The 21095-nt window shown below is 49.5% G+C and overlaps 1 protein-coding gene across 3 annotated transcripts in view; it reads left to right on the forward strand.

Moving 5' to 3' along the window:
- The window catches only part of NLRC5 (NLR family CARD domain containing 5), a 129943-nt gene that overhangs the window by 20047 nt on the left and 88801 nt on the right, over window positions 1-21095 (forward strand). Inside the window, exon 1 of one of the 3 annotated variants that reach the window (XM_089903099.1) lies at window positions 7882-16465. The exons of 1 other annotated variant lie outside the window; for it this stretch is intronic. The gene's annotated coding sequence lies outside the window, so the exon portion shown is untranslated. Of the gene's footprint in view, window positions 1-7881; window positions 16466-21095 lie in introns of those variants that run through there. One more of the 3 variants, XM_022555953.2, reaches the window with a different exon arrangement.

A 21095-nucleotide genomic window follows, 5' to 3' on the forward strand; every position in this document is an offset into this window, starting at 1 on the left:
AGTGTGGACTGGCAGTGGAGGGGTGGAGGAGGGGGTGGAGTGAGCATAATTGCGTCTTCCTGTGTGCTAGATCCTTCCCCCGACCCCACTCCCATCACTGCCCAAACCTGGAACGGGAACCTTGCTCGTCTCTCTGGGAACACCACGCCAGGGGCTGTGCCATCAGAGTGCGTGTAGGCAAAGCTAATGCGAGGGTGAGGCCAGCCTCCCTGGACAGGCCCAAGCAGCTGCCAGAACACAGACAGGGCCAGGGGCCCAGGGGGCCTCACCAAGGGCGTGGCTCTTGAGGCAGTACTACTACACTCCCCCGCCACCCTCCAGCCCCCATGCTGGTTCTGCACCAGGAGTTGGAAACTACCTCCCGAGGGCCAAGTTCGTCCTGCTGTCTGCTTTTATAAATAAAGTTTTATTGGCTCATGGCCACGCCCACTCATGTAGATGCTCTTGCCTGTGACTGCTTTTGCCCTGCAGTAGCAAAGTGGAGTCGTTGCACAGAGACTGCATGGCTCGCAAAGCCTAAGATATTTACTATGTGGCCCTTTACAGATAAAGTTTGCCGACTCCTGGTCTGGCCTGTTGAACTCCATGACGCAGACCAGAGCTGGTGGGGGGGGGTGATCTCCAGGTTTCTCTTGGGAGAAGATTAGGAGGAAAATCAGAGTAGCTCATGTTACTGGGCATTCACCCACTTTTACCAGATTGTTCCATTAAATACATAGCTCTGAGGTGGATGCTCTCATTGGAGACGAGGACACCGAGGGTGCTGGGGGTGAGGCTCGGTCCCTGCCCACGGATCACCCAGCAGTAGAGGGCTGGGATTACAGCCCACATCTCCGACTCAGTCCCACACTCTGAACCACTCTTCTAGAAGGGCTTCTGCAGGGCAGGGCCACCCAGACAGACAGAAGTTGAGAAGAGAGAGAATGACAAAGTGCACCCTGTGCACCCCAGGACCCATTTTACAGATGGGAGCCCTGAGGCTGGAGGCTGGGGGCACCTGTGAGTGTTGGGCAGGGCCAGAAGGAGCAGGTGACTCAGGGCAGGCGCCCCATCCTGAGGCTCCACCCTGATCTCTCCCTCCCCACAGCCGACATCTCCTTGGATGCAGACGTCAGGTGGACGTTTCCCTGACAGGATTGCCTGTCATCAAAACCACCCACCTAGGGTCCCATCACGAGGTGGGAGTGGTGGGAGGGCAGCCTCCACGCCCTCTCCAGCATCTGTTATTTGTAGACTTTTTAAAGATGGCCGTTCTGACCAGTGTGAGGTGGTACCTCACTGCAGTTTTGATTTGCATTTCTCTAATAATTAGCGATGTTGAGCACATTTCCATGTGTCTATGGGCCATCTGTTTGTCTTCTTTGGAGAAATGTCTGTTTAGGTCTTTGCAGCTCAGAATCTTAAGCTTGCCCTTGACTTGCTCTTCTCATCATCCCCATTACGGAGTCCCTATTATGTCCTCAGTATTTCTGGAGCCTGTCCACTTTTCTCTGTTTCCATCTCCACCTGGGCCAGGCTACCATTATCACTTGTGGGGACCCATCTACAGCCTCCTGCATCCTGACATCTCCTGAATCTTTTCCCCACAGTAGCCTCCAGAAGCAAAGCTGATTGTTCACTTGTCTGCTTAAAACTCATCAAGAATAAAAGTCTTAGGATAAAAGCAAAATTCTCTGACATGGGCTCCAGGGTCATGTATCTTCTGGCCCCTGTTTACCTCTCAATCTAGTTGTTTCGGACTCAGCATAAGCATTCAGTTTAAGGGATGGTGTCTTTCATCAGCTTTGGAAATTTCTCAGCCACTCTTTCTCCAATTATTGTCTCTCCTCTATTTTTTCTATTCTTAACGTCTTGAATTTCCACTAGACGTATGTTGGGCCTTCTCATTCCATTCTATGTCTCTTAGTTGCTCTGTCATAGTTTCCATCTCTTTCTATCTCTATGCTAAATTCTGAATCATTTCTTCAATTATCTCTTTCAATTCACTCATTCTTTTTATAGCTGTGTCTCATCCGTTTACTCATTCACTGAGTTTTTCATTTTAAAATTAATAATTTTCATTTCTAGAAATTCTATTAAGTTCCTTTTTTAAAATTGAAGTATAATTGACCTTCAACACTATGTTAGTTCCAGGTGCACAACACAGCGATTATTTCTATAAATTACAGGATGATCACAAGTCTAAGTACCATCTATCACCTGAGTTATTACAATATTGACTGTATTCCCCATGCTGTATATTTCATTCCTGTGACTCGTTTATTTTATTTTTTAAAAATTAATTAATTTATTTATTTTTGGCTGCGTTAGGTCTTCGTTGCTGAGCGCAGGCTTTCTCTAGTTGTGTTGAGCGGGGGCTACTCTTTGTTGTGGTGCGCAGGCTTCTCATTGCAGTAGGCTTCTCTTGTTTCAGACCACGGGCTCTAGGCACATGAGCTTCAGTAGTTGTGGACCGTGGGCTCAGTAGTTGTAGCCCACGGGCTTATTGCTCCGCAGCAAGTGGGATCCTCCCAGACCAGGACTTGAACCCGTGTCCCCTGCATTGGCAGGCAGATTCTTAACCACTGCGCCACGAGGGAAGTCCCCATTTATTTTATAACTGGAAGTTTGTACCTCAGTCTCCCTCACCTATTTCATTCATCCCTCCAGCCCCCTGCCCTCTGGCGACCACCTGTTTGTTCTGGGTATCTACGAGTCTGTTTCTGTTTTGTTATGCTTGTTCATCTGTTTTGTTTTTTAGATTCCACGTATAAGTGAAATCATACGGTATTCGCCTTTCTCTGTCTGACTTATTTCACTTAGCACAGTACCCTCTGGGTCCATCCATGTTGTTGCACATGGCAAGATTTCATTATTTTTCATGGCTGAGTAGTATTTGTTATACCACATCTTCTTTATCCATTCAACTATTGATGGACACTTAGGTTGCTTCCATATCTTGGCTTTTGCAAATAATGCTGCAGTGCACATAGGGGTGCATATCTTTTTGAATCAGTGTTTTTGTTTTCTTTGGAAAGATACCCAGAGGTGGAATTGCTGGATCACATGGTGGTTCTATTTTTAATTTTTGAGGAACCTCCATACTGTCTTCCATAGTGGCTGCATGAATACGCATTCCCACCAACAGTGCACAAGGGTTCCCTTTTCTCCACATCTTCTTGAGTTTATTTTCAAGTTTTCCTTTTCAATTCTATCTTTTTTTTTCCCCCCCTGGAGTCCTATGCTTTCATTATGGCTCTATTTCTTTAATCATTGAAAAATTAGTTCCTTTGTAATTTCTTCCATGTTCTCTTATGTCAGAGCCTTGGGGTGCTTATCCTCTTGTTGGTTGTGTTTGCTAGCTCTCTCTCGTGGTTTCCTTGTGTGGCTTGTAATATTTATTTTCTTAGAAGCTCACCTTTAGTGGAATTTGGTTTTTCTGTGGACAGACTCTGCTCCCTGAGTCACCCACATTTCCTTAGAGAATAATTTTGCACTTATTACTGCCAGGGACCCCAAAGGTTACAGCATTCATTCCTTCCTGGCTTTGTAGGTCCATTTCTCAGTTCAGGAAGTCCTGCACCATGCTGGAAGTATAAATACATACATAATTCAGAGCTGCACATCTGAATTATGCTGAACCCGAGCTGCAGGCTCGGGTTCTCAAGTTATACCCTCCCAGACCCACCTTGACGTTTCTTGTGGCTTCCTTTGGTGGGTGAAGTCATTTGGTCTCCTTTTCACTGCGAGGAGGTATTTCCATTCCCCCTCCTCTCACTTCTCTCCCTCTGATAGTGTTAAAACCCCATTTTAGTGTGGTCTGAACCCACATCCAGTGCCTGTCTCTCTGGGCCACCTTACTTATGGTTTTAGCTCTCATTTCCCTTTTCATCTTTAGTATCTGGGATTGTCCCTTTTTTTTGTTTGAGCTCAGCTGTGTATTAAATAAAACATTTTGTTGCAAGGTACCTATTGGTTCAATTTTTTGATGGGGAGAGGTCTCCCTGAGCCCAGCCCAACAGTCTGCAAATCAGAGGTCCTGCCCTCCTGCCCAGGCCACCTTGGGCCGTACTTCCTAGCCCCTGGCTGCCTGTGCATTCTGTGCATTGACCATGTTCCCCACCCACCACAGGGCTTTTGCACATGCTGTGCCCCCCTGCCCAGAGGTGTCCCCTCTTCCTTGCCCCATCTGATTACTCCTTATCCTCAGAGAGGGCCTCCCCATTCCCTAACTAGGTGAGATTTGCTCTCCAGGGCTCTCAAACCACAGCCCGGTGCATCCATCCTTTAAGACGCTCCTCAGGTGCCATTTTACATTTAGTTCTGGGATTATCTGATAAACGTTGAGCCTCCTGAAGGTAGAGACCAGGTCTATTGAGCTCTGCACTGTCCCCCATATCCTCACCCAGGGCTGAAGCATAGTCAGCATTTCATGAATATTGTTACACAAAAGCAATGGCAGCTTCTTTTGGAGGGTGACCATGCGCAGGTCCTTCTGCAAGTTCTTTATGTTGATTCTCTCATTTAATCCTTGCAACAACCCTCGGAGGTAGGTACTATTATTATCCCCATTTTACAGATGAAGAAAGTGAGACATAGAAGGCCTTTCCACACACTAAGAGCTGGACAGGGCAAGGGATTACTTCACTATCACACAGGTGAGAAAACCAAGGGCCAGAGAGGGCAAGAGTGATGCCCAGGTCACTGGCAAATTAGTGATGGGGTGGCCTGGGCCCCAGCCACTGCTCTAGCTGCTTCCTTTTTCTCTCAGCCCTGGGAACCCCGAGTCAGCTTTGTCCCTTGTGTCTCCAAAGGCAGTGGCCACAGCTGTTCTGATGGGCCCCCATCCTAGCCATGGGACCCCCTCTGTGTCTCCCACTGCTTTCCCATAGCTTCCCCGCCAACCAGGCCCAGGTAACTGTCTACAGCCTCAAGATGTGCAAGCTCTACTGTCAGAACAAGGGTATCATGGTTCTTCACTGATGGTATAATTCCCCTCCCTACGCCCAGGCAGCCAACTTTTTGTGGCTTACACTTTTTTTTGGCTGCACCAGCAGCACGTGGGATCTTAGTTCCCCGGCCCGGGATTGAACCCACGCCCCCTGCATTGGAAGCACAGATTCTTAAGCACTGGACCACCAGGGAAGTCCCTGAGGCTTACACCTGAAGAGGTGAAGTGGGTACAGACGGAGGAAGGCAGGGAGATGGGGAGGCCGGTAGTTGGCAACCCCTCCACAGATGGACCTCTGAAACCTCCAAGTTCTTCTCACTGCTTCTGCTGTGATTGGTTGTTTCTAAAACATGGCTGTCCTCCTGATCATCAAAATCACACAATACAAGTTATGAATGGGGTACACATGGGAGTTTTGACAGTTTTAGTAATATCTTATTTCTTAACCTGGGTGGTGGGACGTGGGTGTTTGGAACATAGGTCCCCAAACCACTGTCCGTCTCCATTAGGGCCACATGACTTTCCAAATCCAGAATTTTGTGTATTTTAGAAGGTAGTAGAAGTACATGCACATTGGATATATTGCAGGACACCCGCATGGGGTCTGGGGTGGCACCCCACAATCAAGTCCACTGACATTTCTCTGCATATGAATTTTCACATAAAGCAAGGTAAGTACTATAAACAGCCTTCCATCCAAATGGCCAGGTTTGCTGACAAACTTAAGAAAGAAACTTGTAGTCTTCAGAGCGTGTTTGATTTTGTCATTGTAGGTAAGGAATTGATGATCAGTACTACTCTTAATGCCCCTCTGCATGTCTTCAATATTTCTTCATACATGAAAACGGCAGACAAAAGTAATGTAGGCACAGAGTGGAAAACAGAGAAAAGTATAAGGAAAAGAAACCACCAGTCACAACCATGGCACATTTGTTGTAACTTAAGAGATTAATGTTGGTATATTGCTATTAACCAGACTCCAGACTTTGAATTTCACCAGTTTTTCCACTGATAGACTTTTTCTGTCCCAGGATCCAATCCAGGTTAGCACACTGCATTTAGGTTGTTTTTTTTTAATCTTTTTGAATTTTGTATTATTTACTTTTTTTTTAATCTAGGAATCTGTAAAGTTTAGAGTACTCTTAACACCCAGCTGTAAACTCCACCTCCCAGAATATCCCATTTCATTTCCCCTCCCCTGACTTTTCTCAGAGTCCCCTGTTGTTTCTGGGTCCTGAGGACTTCCCTTCTTGCTTTTGAGTGTGACTGTGGACATACATGCTTTTTAGGAATCTATTAACCAAGACTTCTATGTGCTGGAGTGCTTCCAGAAGGCAGTTTGAACTGGCTTTTAAGGGGCAGGGAGAGAGCCAAGCGCAGGTGTCCTGCCTGGGGAACAGCAGTGACAGGACCAGGGGGAGGAAGGAAGCCCAGCGTGGCTGAGGGAAGGGTTGTTTGGGGGTAAAGGAGTTGCAGATCAGGCCAGGAGTTAGGTTGAGATCATGTCAAGGAGACTTAAAGGCCAGAAGGAAGCAGTAGAAGCTCCAGAAGGCTTTGGGGTGGGGTGTGGGAGGAGATGCCTTGGTTGGCACTGGTGCGGGATGGCTGGATTGGGGAGGCGTCAAACTGAGCCTCTGCTAAAATGGTAGAGAGCGGCGTGGCCCTCAAGGGTCAGCTGGACCCACCCCTTCACTGTACAAAGGGAGTTCCAGGGGCTGAGAACTAGAAGGACATTTGTTTAAGGTCACATGTCACATTCATATCAGAGTCAACAGTTTCTGTGGCCCCAGCATTTTTATGTATGGATGGATGTATTTTCAACAATATCTGTTGAGTTCTTACTCTGAGCCAGGCCCATATGGTTCATGACTTTGTGAAGCTTATAGTCTAGGGGACATAGGCAGAGATAGATAATATCTAGCCAAACAAAAGACTATATAACCACTAATTGTGCCTGGAGCTATGAAGCAAAAAGGGGTGGGTGGTTGGGTGCTTATACAACTCATAACCCCAAATCAAGAGGCTATTTGAAAGTTATCTAGTGCTATGGGTCTCAAACTTTGGCCTGTATCAGAATCACCTGCAGGGGTTGTTAAAACACAGATTCCTGGGCTCATCCTCAGAGTTGCTGGTTTGGTGAGCCTGGGGTAGGGGCTGTGAGTCTGCATTTCTAACAAGCTCTCTCCCAGGTGGTAAAGCTAATGCTCCTGGTTGAGGATCCATACTTGGTCTCTGGAATGTAAAAATGCAGCTAAATCCAACTGCCAGAAGATGAAGTGTCACCTTGTTTTGCTGATGGTTTCATTTTGAAGGTGGAGGAAGTGAGCCATGCGGGAAAGTCCTGGTGCAGGTTCAAACCAGGAAGAAGCTGTTGGAAATGTGGATGAGTGAGAATCCAGGAGAGGACGTGCCACATAATCCCCAAGCAGCAGGTCCTGGGAAACTCCCTTTTGTTTGTAGAATATCAATGCTAGGCTGACCCCAAGAGTCCCCAGGGTCCACCTCTCCCCACACCTCTCCCATCACTCAGCATAGAGAGTTGAGGGTCCTGGGCTTGGGGGTTGCTCTCTGCTCTGAGGAGGGCCCCTGCTCACAGGGAACCTGGTTTCTCTCCCCAGGATACCACCTGTGGGCTGCAGTCTGCAGGCCTGCGAGACTTGTAGTTGCCCAGCCTCAAGACCACTGGGGATCTTGGACAGGGGATCTTAAGCAAAAGGTTCTGGAGCGACACCTCACTGGTTAATGCCGGACAGGGCGGGGGTGGGGCGGGGAGAAGGAGGCTACCATTCATAGCGTAATTGACATCAGGTGGGGTCATCAGTTACCAGGGAAACCAGCAGCTGGGGCGTGTCCCTCACTGACCCTCAGGTTAAGGACCATCAGGAGGGCAGTTGTTTCCCTTTAATAAACTAGCAGGTGGAGCCACTCTGGCCTAAGGATTAAAACAAGCACTAGCCGGGCAGGGCGGGGTGGGGGGCAAACGCGTTAACGTGAGTGGGGTGGAGGTGAAGCGGGATCTGGTGGAGCACGGGATGTACAAAAAACGAGAGAACTTCTCGAGTGGCCTGACCACACACCATCACTACCACCCAGGCCTCCTGCTCCAGGAAGGAGAACTTAAGCCTCTTGGATTCCCGGTATGTCTGCAGAGAGGGGTGAGCGGTTGACTCAGCATATCCCTCCTTTGTCCCTCTGGTGTCAGGCACGGGGTGTTGGTGGGGAAATATGGCTGCTTCCCTCCAGGACTTAGGACCTGACTTCTCGGGGGAGAAGACTCCTCCTAGAGTCTTAATTCAGAGGGAGAGGCACCATGAAGGAGGGAGGGAGGGCATAGCCAGAGGAAGGGCCTGCCCGAGCAAAGGCCTGGTGGCTGGAATGGCAAATCTCATGAGAGAGCTCAAGAGGGCTCTCTGTGGAGGGCCCTAAATATAGATGGAAGCACTTGAAATAATTCCTAGAGTGTCTTTTCTGGGGGATTGGGAGCACAATGGAGGGCCAAATTCTCATCTTTTTGACTTCAGGATTAAACTGAGTTTTTCCACATTGACCAAGGTAGGTGGTCTTGGGTGCACCTGGAGAAATAAGCGCCATAGCGGGACTTCCCAGGCTGGCCAGTGGTCAAAGCTCCGCACTTCCACTGTAGGGGGCAAGGGTTCTCGGGGTGTGGCCAAAAAAAAAGCCCCGTGTACCTCATGTCTTAAAGAAAGCGGACACAGAGTCCTAAAGGAAATCAGGCAATGGGACCAGATGGTCCCTCCCTTATCTTGTGACCCTTCTGCCCGTGTGTCTGTTGGGACGACGCTGAGACTGCAGAAATGGAACCCTGCTGGTGTGGATTAAGGGGGTGGGGAAGGCAGGAGAGCACTGGCCAGCTGGCCGCTCGCCGGGCCTTGGTTCCTTGGATGGGATGCAGTCACAGCCTTCCCCAGGGCCTAGGAGGGACCACTCGGGAGAGGTACCATTTGGGGGGTCAGGACAGGAAGAGAGGGTGGGTTGAGATGTAGTTTTTCATGGGCATATAGATGAAGGCCCTGCAGGCTGTGGGGCCCTCTGCCCCATGGGTCACCTCTGTGCCCCAGGGAGCACTCACAGTGGGCTTGTCATCTGAGGAGCAGTGTTGAGTCTGCCCAGAACCTCCTGTGGACAAGGGTCACCACAGTGGGCACCCCTGAGGTCATGTCTCGAAAGTCTGGGCTGGAGGAGGCTTTGGGGACACATGCCTGACAGGGAGGCTCTCATTCATCTTCTAGGCCCTTCCCAGGTGGAGCTGCAAGTGCCCCTGATTCTCCAGTCATCGAAGCTTAGCAGTCCTGGGTCCCCTTCCCTCAAGGTGCCTCCTCCTGTGGGTGGCAATGCACACCCATGACTTGGCCAGAGCGTGGATCCCTGTTCCTGCTTCACTGGAGAATACTGTCTCTGCCACCCCACGGATAGCTCAACCCCCCTTAAGGGCACGGGTCTCCTAATGGCACCTGATGTGGCAGGAAGAGCCCTGGGCTGGGAGGCTCGTTCACGCCTGGCCCCGAGCCTCAGTTTCCCTTCCTATAAAATGAGAGAGTTAGACTTGATGATCCCCAAATTCCCTTTCCATGCTGACCTTGTAGGATATTTGTCCACATGAGATGACTCTAATGGTGGAGTCTCAGGCTCCATTACTGGGGCGTGCAGGGGGTATTTTGGAGAAGGCCCTGCCCAGAGCTTTCTGTTTCCCCACAGGATACGCTGAGCTGACCCTGCTGTCTTTTTGAATATCTGCCTGTGCGTGTGGCTTTGGTAGAGAGAAAGGGAGCAGGAGCTGGCTGGGTTTCTTTCTTTTTTTTTGTTTTTAAGGAGAGGTTTTTAAAATTAGTTAATTTATTTATTTATTTTTGGCTGCATTGGGTCTTCCTTGCTGCGCTTGGGCTTTCTCTAGTTGCGGCAAGTGGGGGCTACTCTTTTTTTTTTTTTTTTGCGGTAAACACGGGCCTCTCACTGTTGTGGCCTCTCCCGTTGCAAAGCACAGGCTCTGGACGTGTAGGCTCAGCGGCCATGGCTCACCGGCCTAGCCGCTCCGCGGCATGTGGGATCTTCCCAGACCGGGGCACGAACCCGTGTCCCCTCCATCGGCAGGCGGACTCTCAAACACTGCGCCACCAGGGAAACTCGGGGGGCTACTCTTTGTTGCGGTGCGCGGGCTTCTCATGGCGGTGGCTTCTCTTGTTGCAGAGCACAGTCTCTAGGTGCACGGGCTTCAGTAGTTGTAGCACGCGGGCTCAGTAGTTGTGGCACACGGGCTTAGTTGCTCCGTGGCATGTGGGATCTTCCTGGACCAGGGCTCAAACCCGTGTCCCCTGCATTGGTAGGCAGATTCTTAACCACTGCGCTGCCAGGGAAGCCCTGGCTGGGTTTCTTAGCCTCCCCATCGGTCAGCAGAAAGCGTCTCTCAGACCATCTCTCTTCCCTCCCCCACAGCACTGGGCCCTCTTCCCCACCCACCCACCGAGGTCCCATCTCCTGTTCTGACCAGCTTTCTGTATGAGGTGTCACCCATTTTGTGTTCATGTGGTTCCAGTGCTGGATAGGGAATATGGGACCATAGGGGCTTCAGATCCGGAGGATGGCAGGGAGGGTAGGGGGCCCTCACGGAGGATGGCAGGGAGGGTAGGGGGCCCTCACAGAGGTCTGGTTTCTGGTAGAAGAGGAGGAGGATGGAGCCTCTAAAAAGCAAATCAGACTTTAACATGGAAGAGTAACCTCTTATGAGCACCAGCCAGACCACCTTATGATGCTCAAAGCGTGTCTTCTTCCCACTCAGGCTAGAATACAAAAGGTTTCTTTCTGCCATCTCAGTCTTGGGAGGTACCAGGCTCCAGGGAGGGTGTGTGAAGAAAATCCCTCGCTGCCACATTGGCCATATGGAAGGGGGAAAAGTGTAGGAAGACACTGGCATGTGCAGAGTCCCTAGGAGGAACCATGAGAGAGTCAAGAAACTTAAAGGAGGCCGGAGTAGCACGGAGAGCAAAGAGGAGAGGGAGAGAGAGGAGATCAGGGCCCACACCATGAAGGTGCAGAGGGAGCCTGGCCTTTATTTTGACGGGCAGGAGAGACGGCCAGGAGGCAGGATCTGGGGTGGAGCTTTGCAGAGGGACATCTCTTCAGGTTTGGGAAGACTTGAGGGGAAGGCACCATCTTCTGAACCCGGTTCCTTCCTCCTTGGTCCCCTCTAAATGCTCTCTTGGGCCTGTTTCTCTTCCTCCCTCAGGGTCCAAAGAAAGGGTCTGACCCGCTAAGCTGACCAGGAGTGCTCCTGGGGGCTGGAGGGCAGGGCCCTGGCGCAAAGAGTCAGAGTGGTTTCAGCAGCCCCCAAGTCCTGAGTCCAACGTGGAAATTCCAGGCCTTGGGATGTAAGCCTCCAGGATACTGACACCAGTTGGGAGACTCACTCCACTCAAGAGAGCACCCCCAAAAGGGTTGGGAAGCCCAGGCCCCCAACTTGATACCCCAAGGACAGTATCAGGATGACCTGGCAGCCCCGGGCAGCTCCTTCCCCAAAATGAAAACTTTCACCATCACAAGGGGCAGACAGAGAGCTTGCTTGGAGTTGGGACCTTCTAGCTGGGACCCTAGAAGGCCCTGGGGCTCATTTCTGCTCCAGAAAGGTGCAGCCCCTCAGCTTCCTTTGCCGCCCCAGACGCAGGAAAGCGTCTCAGCCAGGTCTGCGCAGGAGGACTTACAGACGTGGAACCCCAGAGCTTGCCAGGACAGCACCAACCTGCTGGACCCCTCCCAGTCCTGGCCCTTCCATCCAAGCCCAGAAACTCAGACTAGGCCTACGACAAAAGACCAGGAAGTCCCCCAGCATGGGTGGGGGCATTTGCTGTTTCCTCCAGGGAGGAAACAAGGGCTGCCCAAGGCCAGGTCCTGTGGAAGCACATCCTGCCCCCTGGGCTGCTGACCCAGGACAGGATAGGCCCCTGGTATTCGGGACCAACCTTGGGCAATAGGGAACGCAGAGGGAAGGCTTGACCTTCAAATCTGGGTCCAAAGCCCAGTATCCTGAAATACTAATTTTGTGTGCCTCAGTTTCCTCATCTGTTAAATGGGATGATAATAATACCTTCCACATAGGGTTCTGGTAAGGACTGTGTTAGCCTAGAGGGAGTATCACATGGTGACCAAGAGCAGGGGTTCTGGAGCTGCCCTGCCTGGGTCCAAATCCCGGCTCCTGTGCTGCTAGCTGTGTAATCTCGGCATGTTACCCTCTCTGTCTGTGTTTCACCTGTAAAAATGGAGATAAAAGGGCTGCCATGAGGATTAAAGGAGCAAGCCCATGTACCCAGAACACTGTCTGGTATGTCCTAAGTGCTCACAAATGCCACCTATTGGCTATACTCCACAGAGATGGTACTTGGCACACAGAGGTGCCCAGTAAATGTGGGCTCCATCCTCTGGTCCCCGTGACTCTCACATCTTGTGTTTCCTACCCCCAAATCCAAACACCCAAGATTCCCTTTGATCTCCCACCAATAAAACCTTATTAGCTTGTTCACACTCAAGTGTAAATGATGGACGGCCATTTAATTTATACCAAAGGAGCATATGCACACCTTCAGCCAAAGGAGCAATGCTGATGGTGGACTCCAGGCCACAGGCCGGGCTGGGGGTAGGGAGCATTTGGGAAGGTAGCTCTCCCAGAGTCCTTCAGTGATAACCACCTCAGCAGGCCAGGTATCTCCAGGCTGGAAAGGGTATTGGGTTTAAGACCCAGCTCTGCTCCTGATTGCTGTGTGACTTTCAGCAACTCACTTGACCTGTCTGAATCTCAGCTTCCTCATCTGCCTAATGGGATAACTTGTCTTCTGCCATCCTCAAGGAGCTGTCCAAAATTAAATGCATCTGAAAACGGTCTGCCTTTGTCTCTCAGGATTGTGGTTATTTGTCCATGTGTCCATCTGCTCTTCCCAGCCTGGATAGGGAGCAGGTGTTCAAGCCAATAACACAGCAGGTGTTCAGTGACCATGAGCTGAACTGCAGTGCACATCCTGATCTTGGGGCATAATCCCTCCCATGCACCCAGTCACAGCCACATTCGCATTCTCATCCATTCCCCACCATGCCCCGCAGTGGCCTGGGGAAGCTTGGAATACCCCATTTAGCAGATGAGGAAACTGAGACCTGGGGAAGTCAGGGCATTTACCTGAAGTGGTGGAGCTGGTAATCACCCACAAGCACTTGACTGCAAAATCCGTGCTGTCACGTGATTTCTGGATATCAGAGTTGGTGCTGGAAGGGGAGCAGTTTCCCTTCTCACAGGGATGTGGGACCAGCAGAAGGAGACAAAAATACAAGGACACCTATTGGCTTCAGGCACAGGCTACATTAGCCTGAACTTTAGGTCATCAGATTCTCGTGACCTCTCTGCGTGGAGGGGTTCTTATCCTACAGATGGCAAGCTTCAGGCTCAGCGAAGTAAAGGCATTTGGCCAGTAAGTTGAAGAGGAGGACTTGAAGCCAGGGGTGTCTGACACTGATGGTTGTGCCTGTGACCATTACCATGCAGTGCCCTCACCCACACTCGCACACACCCAGCTGGCTTGAGAGGCGGGGGATAGAAAAGCTGGGAGTGGAAGCTGCTGCCCTGCGGGGATGTCATGGGAAGGTGGGTGGATGATCTTCCTAGAGGGCAGACCTGTCCACGGGGATGGATGTATCCTCTGCAGGACAGGAGCTCCTGGCCCCGGAGGAATGCAAAAAGCCAGGGAGGTTGTAGTCAGCTCTCAAAGGGTAGTGGACTAGTGGCCACTCAGGATTGCTGCTGACCCCCGCCTGGGGGAGGCTTCTCACCCTCCTTCTGCTTCTCCTGTCCTCTTTGTCCCATCTCTTCCTCATCTCTGCCTGGGTCCCTTGTGTGACTTGGACAAGTTCCTTCACCTCTCTCCTAAATTCATAGCGTTTAACACCGTCCAAAGGGCCAAGGGCTCAGTAAGGGCAATTATGGTCATTTTTCTTTTCTCCCCTCCCTCCATCCTGGAGAGCACTGAAGAAAAGGAGGCTGGACCCCCTGGGTTCTAAGTCTCCTCCTGCACAGCGAGCATTTCCTTCCTATCCTGTCCCATTCCGTCTTAGTCTCCAGAGAGGCAGGGAGAGCCGAACTCAGCCCGGGGTCTACTGGCGCGACCCGGGTGTGCCAACCCTCATCCCTTCGCCTCAGTATCGCATCCAGGAAAGGGGCGAGCGCTCCCCGCGTCCCTTGGTGCCGTCTCTGGGTGTCCTCCGCACAGGTGGCTGAGCTCCAAGAGGCGCGGGACGCGGGCCCTGCAGGAGGGCGTGTGCTGCCCCCGCCCATCCCGCGCTCGCGCCCTCGCCGGGGCACCGAGAACCCACGTGATTTCCCGGCAGAGGCAGCCGGCTCCCCGCACCCGTCCCCCGGCTGCTCTCCGCGCCTACTTTCAGTTTCGTGCTCAGCGCGGCGAAGCCGGGAGCGCAGCCGGGAGCGCAGCCGGTGAGTGCCCACCATTTCGCGGGGCAGCGGGACTCGGCTGGGGCGAGCTGCGCAGGGAGGTTCGGGGTGCAGACGCCGCGCGGAGCGGGGAGGAGGGTATGCCAGAGGACTCTGGAGCTGGACGTACCCATGGCCAGGTAGCTGACCTGATGGATGGTCGGGCCGACGGACGGCTGGACTGATGAACGGGTGGGCAGATGGGGCGCCGATGGTGGGGGAGCGCTTAGCCTGCCACCCTGCAGAGTTTGGGGGATGAGTTTCGAGCCGCAGAGGAAAGCAAGTCCGGGTCACCCGGGTTGGGTTTCGGGACGCGGCTGCGTTCCCGCTCCCTCCCATTCTTCCCCACCTTCGCACCGCTCCTGTCACCTCCTGGAGCTTCAACTTCTAATTGTCTTTTAAAGAATTTCAGAAGTCCCCGCTGCTCATTGCGTGGGACTATTTAGCCTAAAAGAGCTTTTTATGATGGACAGTTCCAAACATGTGCAAAAGTAGAAGAAATAGGGGCTCCCTGGAGGCGCAGTGGTTAAGAATCCGCCTGCCAATGCAGGGGACACAAGCCCTGGTCGGGGAGGATCCCACATGCGGTGGAGCAACTAAGCCCTTGCGCCACAACTACTGAGCCTGTGCTCTAGAGCCCGTGCTCTGCAACAAGGGAAGCCACCGCAGTGAGAAGCCCATGCACCGCAACCAAGAGTAGCCCCCACTCACTGCAACTAGAGAAAGCCCGTGTGCAGCAACAAACGCAGCCAAAATAAATTAATAAATAAAAATAATAAATAAAAGTAGAAGGAATAGAATTAGGTTGAGCTGTACAAATACGTCAGTTTTGGTATAACCAAGCCCCACGTAACCGCCACTTAGGCTTCAACAGTCATCACCCCAGACCAGCCCAGTTTCGTCCCTACCACACTTCATTTTGAAACAAATGGCAAACAGACACAGCAGCATCTCAACTGAACTTTCCCACAATGTGCTAAAGTAAGGAGATTTTAAAAAGACATAACCACAATACCATCAGCATAACTTTAAACATTTTAACAGTAATTCCTTAATGTCAAATCTCCACAGACTATTCCTGATGAGCGTTTTAACCTCACAAGTAATAGGTGAACACATGGGTGCCCTTTTGTTTACATGGGTGTCGTTTTGCTACTTGCTTTTTGCGTTTCCAAGTCGTTTTCAGCCATTTTCTCACCCAGGGGGCCAGGACCTGGAGTTTGCTGGGATGGCCATTTGGGGAGGTGCAGGGAGGCCCCCCACCTTCAGCACCATTTATATCCATTTTATACGTTGGGGTTCTTATGTTTCCTTTTTAAGAGGTTGGGGGTTCTGCAGGCTTCAAAAGCAGTTTGAAAACCAGCACTTCCAAGCCTCCCAAACCTGGGGATGGCAGGAGGTAGGGTGTACCCGGGGCCAGTACATGGAGCCTCATCCCTCCAAATTGCTTTTCTTTCTAAGAAGCAGTAAGCTCGGAAAACATTAGGCTTGGTCTCTTACCAGAGAACAGAGCAGTGGTGAATCTGATGATTTCATGGTGCATGCAGGCCCCCCATCCAGCGTGCTTTCCTCAAAACTTACCGATAGCACCGACTGGTCATTGATTATGCCCACCTGCCTCCCCTCCAAAGCGCAGCACCAGGACTTCCCTGGTGGCGCAGTGGTTAAGAATCCGCCTATCAATGCAGGGGACACAGGTTCGATCCCTGGTCCAGGAAGATCCCACATGCCACGGAGCAACTAAGCCTGTGTACCACAGCTACTGAGCCTGTGTTCCAGAGCCCGTGCTCCGCAACAAGAGAAGCCACTACAGTGAGAAGTCCATGCACCCCAATGAAGAGTAGCCCCCGCTCGCCGCAACTAGAGAAAGCCTGCGCAGCAACGAAGACCCAACGCAGCCAAAAACAGAAACAAAAACAAAGCACAGCACCAGCTAGATTGGAGCCTGGCATGGGAGGCAGAAGGACCAGGGCTCTCAGCACCTTGAATTTGCTATTTTATCTCTCAGAACCTCGGTTTCTCATCTGTAAAATGGGGATGATAACATGTCCTTCAAGGTACCGCACCAGCATGAGGAGTGATGGGTCCTTGATGAAAGCAGACAAGCGGAAGGGAAAGTTCCTTGGAAGAGTTTCCCAATATGCTTAGCCGTATTCCTCCGCCAGATACAGAGGTGCCTGGATGTTTGTAGGGCCAAGTCAGTCTCCTTACACCCAACACATATACCCACCTCCCCTCTGAGAAAAATTCAGCCAAATTACTTAGTATGTCTTCCCCTGTCTGTTACGGATTGAATTGTGTCCCTGAAAAAGATACGTTGAAGTCCTAACCCCTCTACCTCAGAATGTGGCTTTATTTTGAACAAAGGTCGTAGCAGATGTAATTAATTAAGATGAGGTCATACTACAGTAGGTGGGTCCTTAATTCAGTATGAATGGTGCCCTTATAAGAGAGGAGGCCAGCATAGGAAAATCGAGATACATGGGGAGAAGACAGCCATGTGACACAGGCAGAGATTGGAATGAGGTATCTACAAATTAAGCAGGTCCAAGAACTGCCCAGAAACCACCAGAAGCTAAAAGAGGCATGGCAGGGCCCACCCCTAGAGGCTTCAGAGGGAGCATGGCCCTGCCCACACCTTGGTTTCAGGCTTGGCCTCCAGAACTGTGAGAGTATAAATTTCTTACATTTTAATCCACCCAGTTTGTGGTTCTTTGTAGCAAAGCTAGGAAGCTAATTTGCCATCCCAGAATCTCTCCTCTGCTTTCCACAGAGTCCCACTAAGGATTAAGCAAATTAAATACAGGTGCAAATACTTTGTAAAAACTTTTTGGAGGCCTTCTAAGGATGTAAACTACGGGTTTTCTTTACCGGATCTATTTTTTGAGTGTTGCTGGTAGCCCAAAGTCTATCTTGGATGAAACTCAGTCTGCAAGGCAAACACCCAAATGATTTGAGAAGGAAACAAACAAACAAAAAGTGAAAAATTGATCAGTCTGATGGTTAGTGCAGGCTGTCTGGAGAAGGGAAGGCTTTTGGTCCCTCAGACCCCCCTGAAGATCATATCTCTGCCATCTACTGCCCTTAAAACCAGGAGGAAGTGGTGAGGCAGGCAAGCACTTGGTTATATGTGGGACTTGTTACCCATATAATAAGCATGCTTATGTAACCTGTATGCCATCTGGGGTTTCCTAGATCCTTGAGAGCTGGGTGAAATTGCCATGAACCCCCATTATGCTCCTTTGGGGGGCCCTAAGTATTTTCAAGCTCTCTGTGGATCTGGAAGGTGGAGATGAATGTCAGAGTAGTGCTTCTGGCCATCTCTGACCCCAGACTCTTCTTCTGCTCTGCAGCCATCCTCTCTCACTAGTAGAGCAGGGCATGAAACCAGTAGGTTTCCTGGGGTGAAAAGATGGGAGACCTGTGGAAACCTGAGTTCACTCATTTACCCTGCCTGTTTCAACACTGATGGGACTCCTGCTACATCCTGTGAGTCAATCCAAAGTCTTCTGATAAATTCCCAGACACAGGAGTCTTTCCCAGAAAGGTATTTAGCAGCCCTTCTGGCTGGGATGCCTCTGACATTTGGCAAAGGAGAACCTCAATGAACTTGAGGGAACGTTGAGTTCACACTCAGATGACTTCTATTCTCAGTTTGCTTTTCTTCCTTCCAGACTTTTTTCTATATGTGTATATTCCTATATGTGTATATTCCTATCTTTTTTAGTGGACTCATAACATAAAAACCAAAATGGAATTAACACTTTTTAAACTAAATAACATGGAATTATGTATTAAAGGAAGATTAAATGCTATGATATCCTTTTTTTAATTGTTTAGTTTTTAGTAGCTAGTACATTCACATAGTACAATAGTATAAAACAAATAAAAAGGTATGTAATGAAAAGTAAGTCTCCCTCCCTCCCCAGTCTCCTGGACACCTGATAACCCTTCCTGAAAACAACCAATGTTATCAGGTTCTTATGTCTCCTTCCAAACACAGTCCAGGTGGGCACATGGAGATATATATATATATATATATATATATATATATGTGTGTGTGTGTGTGTGTGTGTGTATACACACACACACACACACACACATATATATATCCCCTTCTCACAAGTGGTAGTATACTGTATATAGTGTTTTTTATCTTGTTTTTTTTAATTTAATGTAATTTGGAAATCTTTCCACATCAAAACAAAAAAATCTGCCTTTTTTCTTTTTAACAGCTACATAGTATTTCAGTGCATGGCATAATTGATATAACTGTTGTTGGGCATTTAGGTTGTTTCTCATCTCTTGTTATTTCAATCAGTGCTGTAACAAATATCCTTGTTCAAGCATCGTTTTTGCCTACGTGAGAATCTTTAGGGAAAACATCCAGGAGTGTGTTTGCAAGGTCAAGGGGAAAATATGCAGTTTGAACTTTGATAAATCTGGCAAATTACCCTCCTTAAGTGTTGTACTAATTTTCACTCCCACCAACATGTATGAGGAGGCCAGCTTCCCACCCATTCCCCAACACATGTTATCAAACTTCTCCATATTTGCAGATCTGGTAGACAAGTAATGGTGTCCTATTTTTTTTCATTTCTCTTATTATGAATGATTTTGGGCATCCTTTCAAATATTTAAGGCTCACTTATAGTTCCTTTTCCATAAACTGTTCATATCCTTTGCATACTTTTCCATTGAGTTGTTGGCGTTTTTCTTATTGAGCTGTAAAAGCACTTTACATATTAAGGAAATTAGCTCTTTGTAGTATGAGTATACTGTCATCTTAAGTGGCTACATAGTTGTCCAAAGAATGGCTGAACCGTAATCTTTGTTAAACATTTAATTGGATCTTGTTTTCTCCTACTACATATGGACTGTTTCCTCTGTTTTATATTAAAAAAACAAGAGGTAACATTTTAATTCTTTCCATAGCCCTTCCCAGAATTCCTCTCAGGGAAGGAAGTATTTCTGGAAAAATACCTTGATAGGATTGGGGTGGGTGGGACCTGTGTGCAAAGAGGTCAGCAGGGACCGGGACATGTCGGGGCAGGGCAGACTCGTGGCATGGAGCATGTTTATGGGCTGGGAGTGCAATATTTGCCCCTGAAAAGAAGGAAGAAGGAGAGAGGAGAGAAGGGAGGATGAGGAGAAGGTAGAGAGAAGGTAGGCCACAGAGGAAGAAGACCCCCAGAAACTTCTTGGGGGTAGGATAGCCAAAGGGCATTTTCGCTAGGGTGATGCCCCTACTTCCTGCGAGGTGGGTAACTGACAGCACAGACTCCAGCACAGGCTCCATTCTGCAACCATTAACCCGCTCAGCACACATTTGCTGAGTTTCTACATGCCAGGCCCTGCACTAGGTACTGGGCTACAGCTAGGAGTACGACAGAGTCCCTGCCCCGGGGAGCTGATGTGCCAGTAGAAACAGACAGTACACAAGTACACAAAGATGTGCGGTAGACATCAGGTAGTGGTGACTATGGTGCAGGAAGACAAGGCAAGCAAAGGGGCAGGCATGCTGGGGGCAGAGGGAGGGTTGTGTTTGGAACAGAGAGGCCAGGCATGACCTTTTCATAAGGGGCTCTTGGGACAATTGAGGGGAGTGAGGCAAGGAGTTGTGAACCATGATGGTGCCTGGAGTGGAGAAGGGAGGGGAGGAGGGAAGGGAAGGAGGAGTTGTTAAACTCACAGTTGTTTAAGCCTCTTATGAGTGAATTTTTTACCTGTAATTTAACAAAGGGCTGGACCTGGATCAGGAGCCCTCTGTCCTAGGAGCTCTGCCTGTGGGGAGGCCATAAGCTGCCCCAGGCCATGGTATTTCAGGTGTCTGTCTGAGCCAGTTCATCTGTAGCAGGAAAGATGGGACTGCCCAGGTTGACATCCAGCCTTGTGGTGAACATCCTGGTGACCAGAGCTCTGCTCGCAGTCTGGATGGTTTCCTTCAGCTCCACTCCCATATTCTAAAGCGATATATGGACTTTAGTTTTATTTTTAATTTTTTTATTGTGTTAAAATACACATAAAATTTCCTATCTTAACCACTTTTAAGTGTACTACAGTTCAGTGCTTTTAAGGACATTTACGTTGTTGTGAATCCATCACCACCGTCCATCCCCATGACTCTTTTCATCTTGTAAAACTGAAATCCTATGCCCATTACCCAGTAACTCCCCATTCTTCCCTCCCGCCAGCCCCTAGCAACCATCATTCTACTATCTATCTCTATGGATTTGACTACTCTAAGTATCTCCTATAGGTGGAATCATACATTATTTGTCTTTGGGGGACTGGTTGATTTCACTTAGCTTAGATGTCCTCAAGGTTCATCTATACTGCAGAATTTCCTTCCTTTGAAACGCTGAATAATAGTCCATTGTGTGTATAATAATAATAAGCAAAATGGCTTATTCATTCACCCATCAATGGACACTGGGTTGCTTCCATGTTTTACCTATTATGATCAATGCTGCTATGAACATGGGTGTACAAATATCTCTTCAAGGCCCTGCTTTTAATTTTCTTGAATATATATCCAGGATCCAGGGTCATAGGATAATTCTATTTTGAATTTTTTGAAGCACCTCCATACTGTTTTCCACAGCAGCTACACCATTTTACATTCCTACGAAAAGTGTACAAGGGTTCCAGTTTCTCCACATCCTCACCAACACTTTTTGTTTTCTG

This window comes from Delphinapterus leucas, chromosome 20 (genome assembly GCF_059928025.1).
Source record: "Delphinapterus leucas isolate spDelLeu-1000000601 "Yukka" chromosome 20, BTC_Dleu_Yukka2, whole genome shotgun sequence".
In the NCBI taxonomy this organism is placed as follows: Eukaryota; Metazoa; Chordata; class Mammalia; order Artiodactyla; family Monodontidae; genus Delphinapterus; species Delphinapterus leucas.